The sequence below is a fragment of the Arachis hypogaea genome, chromosome 15, assembly GCF_003086295.3.
Source record: "Arachis hypogaea cultivar Tifrunner chromosome 15, arahy.Tifrunner.gnm2.J5K5, whole genome shotgun sequence".
Taxonomy (NCBI): Eukaryota; Viridiplantae; Streptophyta; class Magnoliopsida; order Fabales; family Fabaceae; genus Arachis; species Arachis hypogaea.
Genome location: NC_092050.1, coordinates 63,286,040 through 63,303,471, shown reverse-complemented (window position 1 = coordinate 63,303,471; position 17,432 = coordinate 63,286,040). Strand labels below are relative to the sequence as shown.

Below are 17,432 nucleotides of genomic sequence, written 5' to 3'. Positions count from 1 at the left end.
TGGACTGGTTATCTGAAAACCATGTCCTGCTTGATTGTTCTACCAAGTCGGTGTACTTTATGCCGGAGGATACAGAAGGGCCGGTTGTGGTGAATAATTATTACTTGAATTCGATGATGGTGAACTGTTCTGGAATCGAATGTCAGGGTATCCTGTTGTTAACCGCGGGTGTTTCGGGTGATGATCAAAGGTTGGATCAGATTCCGGTAGTGTGTGAGTTTCCGGAAGTGTTTCCCGATGATATTGAGGAATTTCCACCTAACCGAGAGGTCGAGTTTGCTATTGAGTTGGTGCCTGGGGCGGGACCAATCTCAAGTGCACCTTATAGGATGTCACCGTTAGAGATGGCCGAGCTAAAGTCTCAGTTAGAGGAATTGTTGGGTAAGAACTTTATCCGACCAAGTGTTTCCCCGTGGGGTGCTCCAGTGTTACTGGTAAAGAAGAAAGATGGAAGTATACGACTCTATGTGGATTACAGGCAGCTGAACAAGGTCACCATAAAGAATAAGTACCCATTGCCAAGGATTGATGATCTCATGGATCAGTTACAAGGAGCTGGGGTTTTCTCTAAAATCGATTTGCGATCTGGTTATCACCAGATAAGGGTGAGGGGTGAGGATATCCCTAAGACCGCTTTCAGGACTCGTTATGGTCATTACAAGTATACTGTAATGTCCTTTGGGTTGACGAACGCTCCTGCAGTATTCATGGATTACATGAATAGAGTATTCCGTCCGTTTCTGGATAAATTCGTTGTTGTCTTCATTGACGACATACTGATTTACTCCAAGACTGAAGAAGAGCATGCAGAACACTTGAGGACCGTGTTGCAAATTTTAAAGGAGAAAAGACTCTATGCGAAACTGTCTAAGTGTGAGTTTTGGAAGGATGAGGTGAAGTTTTTGAGTCACGTGATGAGTAAGAAGGGAATAGCCGTAGATCCAACCAAGGTAGAAGCTGTGATGGATTGGAAGCAACCAACCACAGTAACTGAGATAAGGAGTTTTCTGGGTTTAGCTGGCTATTACCGAAGGTTCATCAAAGGCTTTTCGCAATTAGCTTTGCCGTTGACAAAGTTAACTCGCAAAGACACTCCGTTTGTTTGGACTCCTGAGTGCGAGGAGAGCTTTCAGACATTGAAGAAAAAGTTGACCACTGCACCTGTGTTAGTGTTACCTGAGCCGAACGAGCCTTTTGAGGTGTACTGTGATACATCGTTAAAGGGCCTAGGGTGCTTGCTGATGCAGCATCATAATGTGGTGGCGTATGCCTCACGATAGTTGAGACCTCATGAAGTTAGTTACCCTACGCATGATTTGGAACTCGCTGCGGTTGTGTTTGCCTTGAAGGTGTGGAGGCATTATCTCTATGGGGTTAAGTACCAAGTCTTCTCTGACCACAAGAGCTTGAAATATCTCTTTGACCAGAAAGAGCTTAATATGAGGCAAAGGAGGTGGATGGAATTGTTGAAAGACTATGACTTTGAGTTAAATTACCATCCTGGAAAGGCGAATATAGTGGCGGATGCGTTAAGTCGGAAGTCGCTGTATGCGTCTTGGATGATGCTTCAAGAGGAGAAGTTGCTCAAGGGATTCGAGAGTCTAAAAATTGGTGTTCGAGAAGTATCTGGAACCTTGTGTTTGAGCCGATTAGAAATCTCAAGTGACTTTAAGTCCGAACTCCTAAAGGCTCATGAAAATGATAAAGTGTTATGGAAGGTATTACCGGCTATTGAGCAAGGAAAAAAGTGGAGAGTGTCGGAAGAAAAAGACGGGTTATGGAGATTCAAGGGTAGGATCATTGTGCCGGATGTTGGCACTTTGAGGCAAGATATCTTAAAGAAGGCACACAAAAGCGGATTCTCCATTCACCTGGGAAGTACTAAGATGTACCATGATTTAAAGGCGATGTTTTGGTGGCCGGGTATGAAGAATGATGTGGCGGAATATGTTTCAAAGTGCTTAACTTGTCAAAAGGTAAAGATTGAACATCAAAGACCTTCCGGGATGTTGCAACCCTTAGAGGTTCCGCAATGGAAGTGGGAAAGTATTGCAATGGACTTTGTGTCGGGATTGCCAAGGACTAGGACTGGTTTTGATGCTATTTGGGTGATTGTGGACCGACTGACGAAGTCAGCTCACTTTTTACCCGTTCGAATGACTTACACCCTTGAGGATCTAGCACGGTTATACATAAAGGAGATTGTGAGACTCCATGGTGTACCTGCTACTATAATCTCTGATAGAGATCCTCGTTTCACTTTGAGGTTCTGGGGTGCATTTCAGAAAGCTTTTGGAACCCGATTAAGCTTGAGTACAGCCTACCATCCTCAAACAGATGGTCAATCCGAGAGGACGATCCAAACACTAGAGGATATGTTGAGAGCTTGTGTTTTGGACCAACCGGCGAGTTGGGATCGGTATATGCCGTTAGTTGAGTTTGCATACAATAATAGTTACCATGCGAGCATCGGAATGGCTCCGTATGAGGCATTGTATGGGAGGAAATGTCAATCTCCGCTATGTTGGTATGAAGCTGGAGAAAAAGGCTTGTTGGGGCCGGAAATAATAGCTGAGACCACAGAACAAGTCAAGAAAATCCGAGATAGGATGCTTACGGCGCAGAGTCGCCAGAAGAGTTACGCCAATCAGAGGCGGAAGCCCTTGGAATTTGAGGCAGGAGATCATGTTTTCCTGAAGGTTACTCCGACCACAGGAGTAGGTAGAGCGATTAAAGCAAAGAAGTTGAATCCTCGGTACATTGGTCCATTTCAGATCCTGGGGAGGATTGGGCCGGTGGCGTATCGGGTGGCTCTACCACCTCATCTTTCGAACCTGCACGATGTGTTTCACGTGTCGCAGCTTCGGAAATACACCCTTGATGTGTTTCACCATGTGTTAGAACCCGAATCGGTTCACTTAAGGGAAGATTTGACGCTTCCAGTGGCTCCAGTTAGAATTGATGATACTAGTACCAAGCGGTTGCGTGGAAAAGAGGTTTCATTGGTCAAAGTTGCATGGAGTCGAGGCGGTGTTAAGGAACACACTTGGGAACTTGAGTCGGAAATGCGTACGGATTATCCGCACTTATTCTCAGGTAATTTAATTTGAATTTTGTGGGCAAAATTCCCAATTAGGTGGGTAGAATGTAAGACCCGGTTAATTAACGGCTAATTAACCCATAAATGAGAATTTATTCTAGAAAGCCAAAAATGTTATTTTTATGGCTTAATTTGATAGAGGAGTTTGAGACGAGAATTTCGGTACCAATTTTATAGAAATCGGACCAAGATTGGACCGAACGAGCCAAAACGGGCCAACCGGACCCAAAGTGGGCCCTTGGCCCAACATAACTAAACCCTAAAACACTCATTTCAGTATTCTCTCTCCTCACATAACACTCAAACACGCTGAAATGGTGGAGAGGAAGGGAAGAACACTCTCTCAACCTCTTTCTCTCATTTGATCTTCAAACCACCATAACTTTTGATCTAGAGCTCCGATTGCCGCTCCGTTTACGGCCATGCGTTCACCGCGGAGAGCTCTACAACACCCATACAATTAATCTTGAGGTAAGTCACGTTTTACTGTTCGAAATTCCAGCCCTTGATTTCGAGTTTCATGAGCAAAAATATTGAGATTTTGGGTTCTTTGATGTTATAGGACCCAACTCTCTTGAAGGAGAAGGTTAATCTTGTCTCCTTGGACTTTGGGTGTGGTAAGATTCTCAACCCTAGTGTAATTTTTTGTTCTATGAGGTTTGGGCATTGAGATGTTGTGTATGGGTATGATGATTGTGGCTTAGGTTGTGTATATGTGAATATTGGAGCTTGATTGGTGATTTTGCAAAGCTTGGAAGAGGGTTTTGTGTGATAAAAATCTGTTCTTGGAGGTGTTGATACCTTGAGAGCTTTTGGACAAGTGGTTTGGAAGTGCTCCGGTTGAGCTTGGGTAATCGGCTAAGGTATGGTTTCAGTTTCCCGTATCTAATATGTAATGTGGTAGGAAATACTTAGGCTAGAGGCCCTAAGATAGGCATTGAATTGTTGGTGTTGTTGAATGGTTGAGATATATGATGTGTTCATATATGTGATTATGAATATTGATGCCTTGATTGTGTGATATATGAGAAATGCATGTTGTGATATATGCTTGATGGATGATTGAGGTTGAATTGATGGGTGGTACTATGTTGATAGTGAGTATGATGTTGATCACGTATAATGATGGTTGATTTGGAAATTGATATTATTGGAAATTGGGATGAGAAGGATGTATGACATGAGATTGTGTTTGTCCTTTAGCCATTGATTGAGAAGTGTTAAAATGGTTGGAGGTAGTTTTGGGAATTTTGGTAAAATGTCAATGTGTGAGTTGAGGATGGATTGTTGTTGATTTTGGTACATTTTGAATGATTTCAAAGAAAAGGATTGAAATTGGCATGTTTTGATTGATTTTGAAAAGAGTTGAAAGTGGCTTGTTTTGAAAATGGCACTTTGTGGTTTTGAATGAAAAAAATGGTTTTGGGGCATACTTTGACGGGACATAACTTGGACTACGGATCTTTGATTTGTGCCAAATCTGTTTAGAAATGAAATTGGATCCAGGATGTCCATGCCGTTCGAAGAACGGGTGAAAACTGATTTAAAATGAGAGAGTTATGACCGTCGGAAGATTGGGGGTTGAATCTGTGAATTCTGCAGCTTTTAACTTAGAAAATTTTTAGCAGAACGACCCCTCGCGCGTAGGCGCACTTGGCGCATACGCGCCGTTCTTCGAGAAAGCATCATCCACGCGTGCGCGTGGTGTGCGCGTGGTGTGCGCGAGCGCGTCGATGCGCTGCATCGAATGCCCAGCCATTTTCCAGAGAGTTGTGGCAGAATTGTGCCAGTTTTGTGCCTAGGGCACAATGTATTCGCGCGTATGCGTGGCTGACGCTTGCGCGGTGTTTGGATATTTTTCAACCAGCGCGTTCGTGCGTATGACGCTTGCGCGTCGATGAGTTTTTGGCTATCCGCGCGTGCGCGTGGAGTGCGCATACGCGTGGCCCTGTTTTCATCCCAAAGTTGATTTTTGAGTTTTAAAAGCCAAATTTCATACTTCTAAGCCTCCGATCTCACCACTTATATCTTAAATCATTATGATATGCCTAGCATGAGGAAAAGGGCTAGTGAATGTGGTAACTTGCGAGTGAAGCAAGGGAAAAATGAATGATCAATGAGGATCAAAGATGATTATGTGAGATGCGGAGAATGGCGGTGGAAGTGCTTGTTATGCCATGGGTCGAAGGGTCGTAATTGTTAATGAATTGGCTGGTTATGGATTTAACCGTGAGCCGGATGGCTAGATTATTGCCGTGTTACGGCGGAGCCGTGATTATGGCTATGTATAAATGCATATATGCTGTTGAATGAATTGTGAATGTTTGCACTTCCACTATCGGAGATGAGGGTTTCCCTGGGAGGAAGCAGTGGCTAGCCACCACGTGCTCCAGGTTGAGACTCAAAGCTCTTTTGACCCTATGTCGTTAGGGTGGCCGGGCATTGTGAAATTCCCGGACGAGCTCACGCCCATAAATATTCACCAATGATGGTGATGGATAAATATTCACCAGTGATGGTGATGGATAAATATTCACCAGTGAGGGTGATGGATATGGATCATGATTATGATCAAGCTTATATTGAGTATAACTCGAGTTGGGGAGACACGACATAGGGACAGTCCAATGGTTAGCTACCAGGACTTGTCGGGTTGGCTCTATAACCGACAGATGATATCATCAGCCACTAGGGACAGGCATTCATCATATGCATACTATATGAATTGTTTGAGACTGCCTATTTGACTGCATATAACTTGCTAATTGTCTAAATGCCTTATCTGTTTCTACTTGTAAATCTCTTGTTTGATATAACTGTGTTTGCTACATTATACTCCTGCTGGTGGTTGGGAGGTCTGAAGGAATTGGAAAAGGAAGTATTAGTTAGACTGAAGGATCTTTAGTCAGTTGCCACTTATGGTTTAGCTTGTTTATAAGCTTTGATATTATCTAGAGGAAGTTCTAGGATTGCCTTCGGCTTTCCTCTATTATTATGTATTATATATGTGGAAGCTGTTACCGTGCTGGGGACCTCTGGTTCTCACCCATGCGGATTTTGTGGTTTTCAGATGCAGGACGCGAGGCTTCTTGTTGAGGCATGCTGGAGAATTCTGGATTAGCGAAGATCCTTGTTCTCGGGACTCTGTTTTGGGTTATATATGTTGTTTAGATACTTTTATCTCCATTAGATAATACAAACTGTGATGACTCCTCTTATAGGAGGTTTTGGAGAATAGGTTTCTGTATTTGTGTCCCTTTGGGTTTCCTTTGGGGTTTTCCTTATTTTATTATATGTATATATTGCTATGCTCGAACCGGTTATCTTCGCAGCCGGATTTTGAGTCTTGATATTCCTGTTTTTGACACTCCTTTATATATACATGATCTCGCGTTAGCTTATCCCTGTTCGTTACGTTATCGATCAGAGTGTTGCGCGTTCAAGTTACGGTTTTTGTTTACCCCTTTTTCTACAAGGCTCCTAGTTATAATCAATTATTCATACTACTATACGTACTAAGTTTTTGTTTTAGAGGTCGTAATACCTTGCCATCTCTAAATTATGACTTAAGCATAAGACTCTGTATGGTAGGGTGTTACAGTACTTCTTAGTAAGTATCTCTATTTTATCTCCCCTTAGGTCCTTCTTTTCAAATACCTCTGTAAAAGAGATATTAACTTGTAGTTCCTTAAGGGCTGTTGGGGAATGAGCTAACTGCTCATCTGCCAGTTCTTTCTGCACGCCAAGGAAATGTGGCTCTTGAGATTCTTTCATCTCTGCAAGAGGGAGCTTTGTGATCATCACAAACTCCTCTTGTATGCCTAGAGAGGAATCAACTTGAGGTTCCTTCTCTTCTGTAAGGGCATGCTCAATGGCAGTCTCAGGATCCTTTTGGTCCTTACTTGCCTTAAGTTCCTCAGTAGCATGCTCCTGAGGTTTGGCCTCCCTGGTGAAGACTACTATATTACCTTCTTTTAAGGTTTCCATGTCTAGAACTTCTGTCTTAGCTGGGGTCTCCTCACAGGAGTATAAGTGTTGGTTATTGGCAGCTATCTCAATGAGCTCATCTGCCACTTCATGAGTCTCTATGAGGTCCAGAGAACCACCTGTAAAGTGATCTATTATCTCTCTGGCCATCTCAGAGATAGCTTCATAGAAGATGATCGTCTTACCCCATCCAGACAACATAGGGGGAAATTTTTGAAAATAAACTTGTACCTCTCCCAAGCATCACGGAGAGACTCACTCTCCTTCTGTCTGAAGGTCTAAACATCTATCACTAGCTTTGCTAGTCTCTGTGAGGGAGAGAACTTGTTCAGAAAATTGTTAATAACCTAATCCTAGGTGTTCATACTTCCCCTGGGTGCAATATCCCACCAATCCTTTGCTCGATCTTTCAGAGAAAATGGGAATAGTTTTAGCTTGTGGAGTTCAGGGTCTACTCCATTAGTGTCTGCAGTGTCACAGAACTGCAGAAAGTCAGTTATGAATTTACTGAGGTCTTCCTGTGGATGTCTGTGAAATTGAAACTTCTACAACACTAATGTAATATGTTGTGGGTTGATCTCAAAGCTTCTTGCTCTGATAGGAGGTACATTGATATTTCCTCCATAGAATTCAGGATTAAAGCCACCAAGCACCTTTCTTGCCTCTCTTCTAGGTTCGGCCATGTCTCCTTTTTCTTGTTCAAAGTTTTCTAAAAGGTCTCTTCCATAGTGTTGTAATTTAGCTTGTTATAAATGCCTCCTTAGAGTCCTCTCAGGTTCAGGATCAGGAGTCAAGAGGGGTTCTTTATCCCTATTCCTGGTCATAAACAAGAAGACAAGAAAAAGAAAGAAAAGAAGAAGACTTTCTATGCCAATAGGCAAGAATCTCCTCCTTAGAGTCAGATGTAGAGAAAGACGACAAAATAGATGCCAAATGGGAGTTCTATGTTCAAGAACAAAGGACTCCCTGTAAGATGTGAAGATAGAAGAAGAGAGAAAAGTGAAGATAGAAGAAGGGGAAGAGATAGAATTCGAATAATAAAGATAAGAGAAGAAGAGAAGTATAAATAGGAAAAGTAAATAAGAATATTTTTATTTTTATTTAATTAATTAATTTATTAATTTTTGAAAATTAAATTAAATTAATTTAAAAAGATTTGAATTTTAATTGTTGAATTTTCAAAAATAGAGGAGGGAAGAGAAGAAGAAATTTTCGAAAATTAAGAGAGATGAGAGTTAGTTAGGTAGTTTTGAAAAGAAAGAGAGAGAAGAAAAGTAGTTTTCGAAATTTAAGAAGAGAGGAGAGTTAGTTAGCTGGTTTTGAAAAAGAAGAGAGAGAAGATATTATTTTCGAAAATTCAGGAAGAGAAAAGTTAGTTAGGAGGTTTTGTAAAAGAAGAAAGAGAGAAGAAGAGAAGTAGTTTTTGAAAATTAAGAATAGAAAAGTTAGTTAGGTGGTTTTGATAAAGAAGAGAGAGAAGATAAGATATTAATTAAGAAAAGATTTTTAATTTAAAAATAAAATAGAAGATAAGATAAGAAAAGATTTGAAATTGAAATTTAAAATTAGGAAAAGATAAGATAAGATTTTAGAAAGTTTTGAAAAAGATATGATTTAAAAATGAGAAGTTAGAAAAGTTAAGATAATAAACAAAAAAAGATAAGATTAGAAAATTGATTTTGAAAAAGATTTAATTTTAAAAATTTGAAATTTGAAGAAGATAAGATAAAATTTTTGAATTTTGAAAAAGATATGATATGATTTTGAAAAATATAAGATTTTTTTGAAAAAGATATGATTTTTATTTTTGAAAAATTTTGATTTTTGAAAACTTGACAACTAAGATATGATAAGATAAAAATTTTGAAAATTGAAATCTTAATTTTGTTTGAAAAATTTCGAAAATCAAGTTGAAAATTAGTTAGAAAAGATATTTTTTTATTTTTTGAATTTTATGATAAAAGAGAAAAATACAAAAAAGACACAAGACTTAAAATTTTTAGATCTACCACCCTTGTTTTTCGAAAATTTTTGGAGGGAAACACCAAGGGACACCAAACTTAAAAATTTTAAGATCAAGACACATACAAGACTCAAGAACACTTTGAAGACAAACAAGAATACGAAGAACAAAATTTAAAGACTCAAAGAACTCAAGAACATAAAAAGAACACCAAACTTAAAATTTTTAGAAAACCAAGACAAAGTTTTCAAAAATTTGAAGAAAAATAAAAATAAAACACCAAACTTAAAGACTTTACACAAGATTAAACCAAAGAAAAAATATTTTTGAAAATTTTTAGAAAATAGGACTCAAAGAGAATGCAAGACTCAACAAGAACATTAACACTGTGACTCAAAGAAAACAATTCAGAGGATGCCAAAAATAAGCTATATGAAAAAGGTTTTTGACAGAGTTTAAAAATTTTTGGAATTGAAGAGCATGAACATGCAGGATTCAAACCAGGAACAAAAATTAAACAAAGAAAAGAAAAATATTTTTGAAAAAGTTTTAAGAATTTTTCAAAAAAATTAAAGAATAAGAAAATAAAAATTAAAGACTCAATTAAAATAATGTAAAATAAACTTACCTGATCTAAGGAGCAAAACAATCCGGCAGTTTGTCCAAACTCAACAATCCCCGGTAACGGCTCAACCTAGGAGCAAAATAAACCTTCCTTATGCCAGTTGAACGTATTCATATTGATGAAGAATGAATATACATCTTTGAATTGATCAAACACAGATCGAAGAGAAACAGTAATACTTTTATTAATTCATAGGATTCAGCAGGGCTCTTTCCCTCAACCTAGGAGGTTTAGAAATCCATGCTGAAGAGAAAATACAATGGAAAAACGTGTATAATGGTGAAAAGTATGATATGTTTGAATGATTAAGTAAAATACACTTTAAATACAAAACAGATGACTAGTAAGGGTAAAACAGTCTATTTAGTTTTAAAATCCACTTCTGAGGCCCACTTGGTGAGTGTTTGGGCTGAGCTTTAATGAGATCCATGTGCTATGAGGCTCCTTGGGCGTGGAATGCCAGCTAGGGGGTCCTCTCTGGGCCATTGGACCCTGGGCTCTGCTTTTTGGGCGCTGGACGCCTGGAAGAGGGCAGGAAGCTGGCGTTGGACGCCAATTTTGGGCCTTCGGCTTTCCCAGGACGTTATATGTTAGATATGTGGGCACTGTTACCATGCTGACTGATGCCAGGGCATCTTAGCCTAGTTTCACTAGCCTTTTTCTTTGTTTTTGATAGGTTTTATGCATTTTCTTGAGTCATAAGTAAGCCATTAGGGTAGAAATCCAGGTATGCCTATAATCATTCAACCATAAGTAATTTAATGTAATTTCATGATGATTTATGCTATGATTACTTGCATGTTAAGAATGATAAGAAGTCTCACGATTTTAGCAAAGATTTGATGTATTCATTGGTTGATGATAGGTGAAGGAAAGCATGGAAGGAGGTTGAAGAAGGAGCATGTAAAGGATGAAGAGGAAGCATCGTTGGTGGCCAAGTTTGACCACCAACGTTGCCTCAAACATTGGAAGAGGAACAGAGCACTTCTCTGTAATTAACACTGATGCTCACATTTGAAGTAACGTTGGACATCCAATGTTACCCCCCAACGTGGTAATAAAAATTTCAATTCTGGAGCTAAAAGTTTTTTGAGTGACTTATGCGCGTCCATGACGCGTACGCGTAAAAAGGCAAAAATTCAATATCATGCGCAAGCATGCGTCACGCGCACTCGTAGAATGGCAAAATTTGACCATCCACGTGGATGCGTGGGTCACGCGTACGCGTCGAAAAGCCAACGTTGGAGTCCAACGTTGCCTCCAACGCCAACCTCCAACGTGCGCGATGCCAAATCCAGAAATTGAAGTTGAAAATCTTCGAATCGACGCGTACGCGTCAGTGACGCGTACGCGTGGATAGAAAAAAAGCCAAAGCATGCGTAAGCGTGGAGCATACGTACGCGTGGATAGAGAAAAACGCCAAGGCACGCATATGCGTGGAGTATGCGTACGCGTGAAAACGCCAACGTTGGAGGGAACGTTTGAGGTCCAACGCTGAGGCCAACGTCCCCTGAAGCTATAAATTGAAAATTCTGCATCCACGCGCACGCGTGACCCACGCGTACGCGTGGATAAGCATTTTTTACCAGTATTCGCGAATGCGCAAGGCACGCATACGCGTGGATTCGCTAATGTTGGCCCTCCAACGTTGAGTCAAACGCCAATGATAGCAAGCTTTCTGGTTTTTGCTGATCTGATTCAAAGTGGCATTTGAGTCAACGTTGGCCTCAAACGTTGACTCAAACGTGAAGCATCAGAGTGCCTAATTTCAAACAGATCTCTTCTCAACATCAAGGCAACCAAATGGAGCTATCTTCAACCCAATCTCCTCAAGGCTAAAAGCCCAATTCAAGGCTTTAAGATCAATAGAAGAGAGTGTATAAATAGCTTAGAATTTAAGTTAGAAAGAACTTTTTACTTTTCATTGTGAAATTTTCATTACTTTCTGCATTTTCAATTTAGAATGTATTTTACAATTCCACTTTCCATTTTGAGAGCTATGAATAACTAAACCCCTTTCATTGGGTTAGAGAGCTCTATTGTAATTTAATGGATCGATAGTAATTTTCATCTTCTTCTTCTTCTTTCTTTTCTCTTGATTATTGTTAGAAAGCTTTCGGTCTTAATTCAATTTGATAGTTGTCCTGAGAGAGAAGCTATCCATAATTGGAATTCTTCGGAGCCTTGAGAGAGGAATGAAGGATTCATGCTAGAATTGCTTTCTCACAGTGGATTAGATTGGGGTTTGGATGGATATCATGACATGTAATCCAACTAACACTTTGATCTATGAATTTGTGTGGTACAGTCAGTGACCGAACTTAAACTCTTCCCATGAGCAATTAAATCAAGACATTGGGGAATTGTTCATGCTTAGAGAGATTGGTGAGCCAAGACATTGGGATCCAATCATCTAAGATTGCCAAGCAATGTCAATGAATGTATTGATTGAGGAAGAGTTGAAAATGATTTGATCTGGAGAATGCAATATCTCCCAAAACCCAATAAATCACCATCTCTGATATACTCATTCTATTTACTTTCTGCATCTTTAATTTCATGCTTAATTCCCCGATCCCATTTAATTTTCAGCAATTTAAGATTCTGTCATTTAATTTCTAGCCATTTGATTTCTGTTCATTTACTTTCTTGCAATTTAAGTTTCCCACCAATTTTACTTCCTGCAATTCCAATTGAAATCTGATTTTGCTCAACTAGAACAATTCTCCAATTATAATTGCTCGATCTACCAATCCCTGTGGGATTCGACCCCACTCTTTTGTGATTTTTTACTTGACGACAATCCGGTGCACCTGCCAGAGGAAAATTTGTTGAGAGGCAAGTTTCCGCGTATCATGTTTTTGGCGCTGTTGCCGGGGATTGGTTTTGTATTGACAATTACCAAATTGAAGGATAACTAGATTGAGCACTCTACTTTTTATTGTGATTAACTGAATTTTAATTCCTGTTGTTCATTTAGTTTCTGTATTTTAGTTATTTTTCTTGAATTTTATCTTACTGCTTTACTTTCTGGCAAGCTAACCTACTAACTATTTGATAAATTGCACTAACCAAGCTAACTATACTCTGTTCTTTTAGACTCTACACTTGCTGTTTCTTGTACTTGTTCATTGTATGATGGGTAGGAGAAAGAAAACTTCAACTTCCTTTGACAATGAACCGGAAAGAACCTTCCTAAGATTAAGGAGGGAAGCAAGGGGAAAAAGGGTTGTTGGTGCAGAAGAAGAGGACGAATACTTTGATATAACCATAGAGGATAATATGGAGAACCATCATGAAGAAGAGGTGAACAACAATGTCAGAAGAGGTGGAGCTAACTCTGCTGGACAAGAGAGGAGAGTTTTGGGATCATACATCAACCCAAACCCAGGAAACTGTGGTAGCAGCACTCAAAAGCCAACCATCAATGCCAATAACTTCGAATTGAAGCCCCAGCTCATAACTCTTTTGCAAAACAACTGCTCTTATAGAGGAAGTGCACAAGAAGATCCAAATGAGCATCTCACTAAATTCCAAAGGATGTGTGACACGGTTAAGTCTAATGGTGTTCACCCTGACACCTATAGACTATTACTGTTTCCATTTTCTTTGAGGGATAAAGCATTAAAATGGTCGGAATCATTCCCAAAGGAGAGCTTGAAAACATAGGAAGATGTAATGAGCAAATTCTTGACCAGGTTCTATCCTCCACAAAAGGTCAACAGGCTGAGAACTGAAGTGCAGATGTTCAGACAACTGGATGGTGAGACCATTTATGAAGCCTAGGAGAGATTCAAAGATCTGATGAGGAAATGCCCCCCTGACATGTTTAATGAGTGGGTGCAACTTCATATCTTCTATGAAAGGCTGAATTGTGAATCCAAGAAGGCTGTAGACCACTCATCTTGAGGCTCACTCAACAAGAAAAAGACCATTGAGGAAGCCATTGATGTGATAGAGACAGTGGCTGACAATGAATATTTTTATACCTCAGATAGGAGTAGCAACAAGGGAGTCTTGGAATTGAACCAAATGGATGCAATCCTGGCCCATAACAAGATGATCACCAAGCAGCTTGCTGAATTGACCAAGCAAATGGAGAAGAATCAGGCTACAACCATCCACACTCAACCCTCACCTCAAGAAGAATTGGAAACTAAAGAAGGAGTTAACTGGGAGAAAGCTAATTACCTTGGAAACCCATCCAGGAAAACCAATGATCCTTACTCCAAAACCTATAACTCTGGTTGGAGAAACTACCCAAACTTTGGGTGGGAGAACCAACAAAGCCAAAGCCAAGACCACGGGCCACACAATCCAACCCAGCACAACAACTCCACCCACCAAAACTCCAACCAAAGACCCTACCATACCACACAAGAAGCCTACTCACAGCCATATTACCAAAGCCACAATATCAACTCTAAACACCACAATTTCAACCACCATTCACCACAGGAAAAATGAAAGAATGGCTAGGATGGAAGCAATGCTTGCAAACCTCTGCAAAGAAGTTGAAGACATAAAGAAATTCAAAGAAGAAGAAAGAGTGAACATGAGCAGCAGAGGAGCAGCTCTTAAGAATCTCGAGTCACAGGTGGGATACCAATCTCAAAAAATCCCCAAATCTACTGATAGCTTCCCAAGTGACACTGAGAAGAATCCAAGAGAAGGAACGCAAAAGGTGACATGGGAAGAATGCAAGGCAGTAAGCCTAGCAAGTGAGGAGGTTAGGGAAGAAGAGTTTGAGCAAAGGAATGAAACTGCCCAAGAGAGAGAATCACAAGAGAAACAAGATCTGCAACCATATGTGCCACAAGCACCATTTCCTCAGAGACTAAGGAGAGGTGAGAAAGAAAGATCATTGATGAGCGAAAAATTTATACGCTTTTTGGCATTGTTTTTACATAGTTTTTAGTATGATTTAGTTAGTTTTTAATATATTTTTATTAGTATTTAATTAAAAATCACATTTCTGGACTTTACTATGAGTTTCTGTATTTTTTTGTGATTTCAGGTATTTTCTGGTTGAAATTGAGGTACTTGAGCAAAAATCAGATTCAGAGGTTGACGAAGGACTGCAGATGCTGTTGGATTCTGACCTCTCTGCACTCAAAGTGGATTTTCTAGAGCTACAAAAGTCCAAATGGCGCGCTCTCAATTTCTTTGGAAAGTAGACATCCAGGGCTTTCCAGCAATATATAATAGTCCATACTTTTCCCAAGTTTAGATGATGCAAACTGGCGTTCAACACCAGCTCCCTGTCCTATTCTAGAGTTAAACGCCAGAAACAGGTTGCAAAGCGGAGTTAAACGCCAAAAACAAGTTATAAACTGGCGTTCAACTCCAAGGAAGACCTCTACATGTGAAAGCTTCAATTCTCAGCCCAAGCACACACCAGGTAGGCCCGGAAGTGGATTTCTGCATCATTTACTCATTTTTGTAAACCCTACTAACTAGTCTGATATATATAGGACCTTTTTCTATTGTATTAGACATCTTTGATCAGTTTTATGCTATCTTAGACCTCCATGGGAGGCTGGCCACTCGGCCATGTCTACCCTATTTTCACTTATGTATTTTCAACGGTAGAGTTTCTACACACCATAGATTAAGGGGTGGAGCTCTGCTGTTCCTCATGAATGAATGCAAAGTACTATTGTTTTTCTATTCAACTCAAGCCTATTTCTTCTCTAAGATATTCATTCGCACACAAGAACATGATGAATGTGATGATTATGTGACGCTCATCACCATTCTCTCCTATGAACGCGTGCCTGACAAACACTTCCGTTCTACATGGAAACAAGCCTGAATGTGTATCTCTTAGCCTTCTGATCTATGATCAGAGTCTTCGTGGTATAGGCTAGAATTATTGGCGGCCATTCTTGAGATCCAAAAAGTCTAAACCTTGTCTGTGGTATTCCGAGTAGGATCCGGGAAGGGATGGCTGTGACGAGCTTCAAACTCGCGAGTGCTGGGCATAGTGACAGACGCAAAAGGATTACTGAATCCTATTCCAGCAGGATCGAGAACCGACAGATGATTAGCCATGCGGTGACAGCGCATCTTGGACCATTTTCACTGAGAGGACGGGAAGTAGCCATTGACAATGGTGATGCCCTACATACAGCTTGCCATAGAAAGGAGTATGAAGGATTGGATAAAAGCAGTAGGAAAGTAGAGATTCAGAAGGAACTAAGCATCTCCATACACTTATCTGAAATTCTCACCAATGAATTACATAAGTACATCTATCCTATTTTACGTTTTATTTATCTTTTAATTATTAAAACTCTATAACCATTTGAATCCGCCTGACTGAGATTTACAAGGTGACCATAGCTTGCTTCAAGCCGACAATCTCCATGGGATCGACCCTTACTCACGTAAGGTTTATTACTTGGACGACCCAGTGTACTTGCTGGTTAGTTATGCGGAGTTGTGACAAAGAACTAAGATTATGGACATGCGTATTAAGTTTTTAGCACCGTTACCAAGAAATGAACGATCACGATTTTGCATACCAAGTTTTTGGCGCCGTTGCCGGGGATTGTTCGAGTTTGGACAACTGACTGTTCATCTTGTTGCTCAAATTAGGTAATTTTATTTTAATTTTAAGCTTTTTTTTTATTTTTCTTATTTTTATTTCTATTTTCAAAAAATTTTCAAAAAAATTTTTTTTTCTATAAAATAAATAAATTATTCTATGGCTTCAGAATTTTTAAGAATGAATTCTAGAGTTTTATGAGATATGTTGAAGCCTGGCTAGCTGTAAAGCCATGTCTAAATTCTTTTGGACTGAGGCTTCTTCTTCACATGCTTGAACTATGTATACTAAAGCTTGGCTGGTCATTGGCCATGTCTAGTGTTTTGGACCGGAGCTTTCACTGAAAGCTTGGCTGGCTAGTAAGCCATGTCTAATTCCTGGACTAGAGCTTTAGACTAACATTGCATGATTCCTGGAATTCTCATTAGAAATTTTGAAGTCCTTATTTTTCTTTTTCCAATTAATTTTTGAAAAATAAAAAAAAAATTAATAAAATCATAAAAACCAAAAAAAAAATTTTGATGTTTCTTGTTTGAGTCTTGTGTCAATTTTTAAGTTTGGTGTCAATTGTACATTTTTAATTTTCACTAAAAATTTTCGAAAAATTCATGCATGGTGTTCATCATAATCTTCAAGTTGTTCTTGATGATTTCCCTTGTTTGATCTTTGCATTTTCATGTTTTGTGTCTTTTCTTGTTTTCCATATGCATTTTCAATTTGTTAGTGTCTCAACATTAAAAATTTTTAAGTTTGGTGTCTTGCATGTTTTTCTTTTCTTAAAAATTTTCAAAAATAAGTTCTTGGTGTTCATCTTGACATTCAAAGTATTCTTGATATTCATCTTGACATTCAAAGTGTTCTTGCATGCATTGTGTGTTTTGATTCATAATTTTCATGTTTTGAGTCTTTTTATTGTTTTTCTCTTTCTTCATTAAAAATTCAAAAATAAAAAAAATATCTTTCCCTTATTCTCTCATAAATTTTCGAAAATTTGGTTTGATTTAGTCAAAAAGTTTTTAAATTTAATTGTTTCTTATGAGTCAAATCAAATTTTCATTTTAAAAATTATATCTTTATCAAATCTTTTTCATTTTTCTTTTATGATTTTTGAAAATTTCAAAATGATTTTCAAAAATCTTTTTCTTATTTTTATCTCATATTTTCGAAATTAATACTAACTATTAATATTTTGATTCAAAAATTTCAA

The 17,432-nt window shown here is 39.0% G+C and overlaps 1 non-coding gene across 1 annotated transcript; it reads right to left on the bottom strand.

Moving 5' to 3' along the window:
- Positions 1-13,398: 13,398 nt before the first annotated feature.
- LOC112753311 (small nucleolar RNA R71) lies at positions 13,399-13,502 on the bottom strand. The gene has a single exon (XR_003177703.1). It is a non-coding gene; the product is annotated as a small nucleolar RNA R71 (small nucleolar RNA).
- Between the last annotated feature and the right edge of the window lie 3,930 nt (positions 13,503-17,432).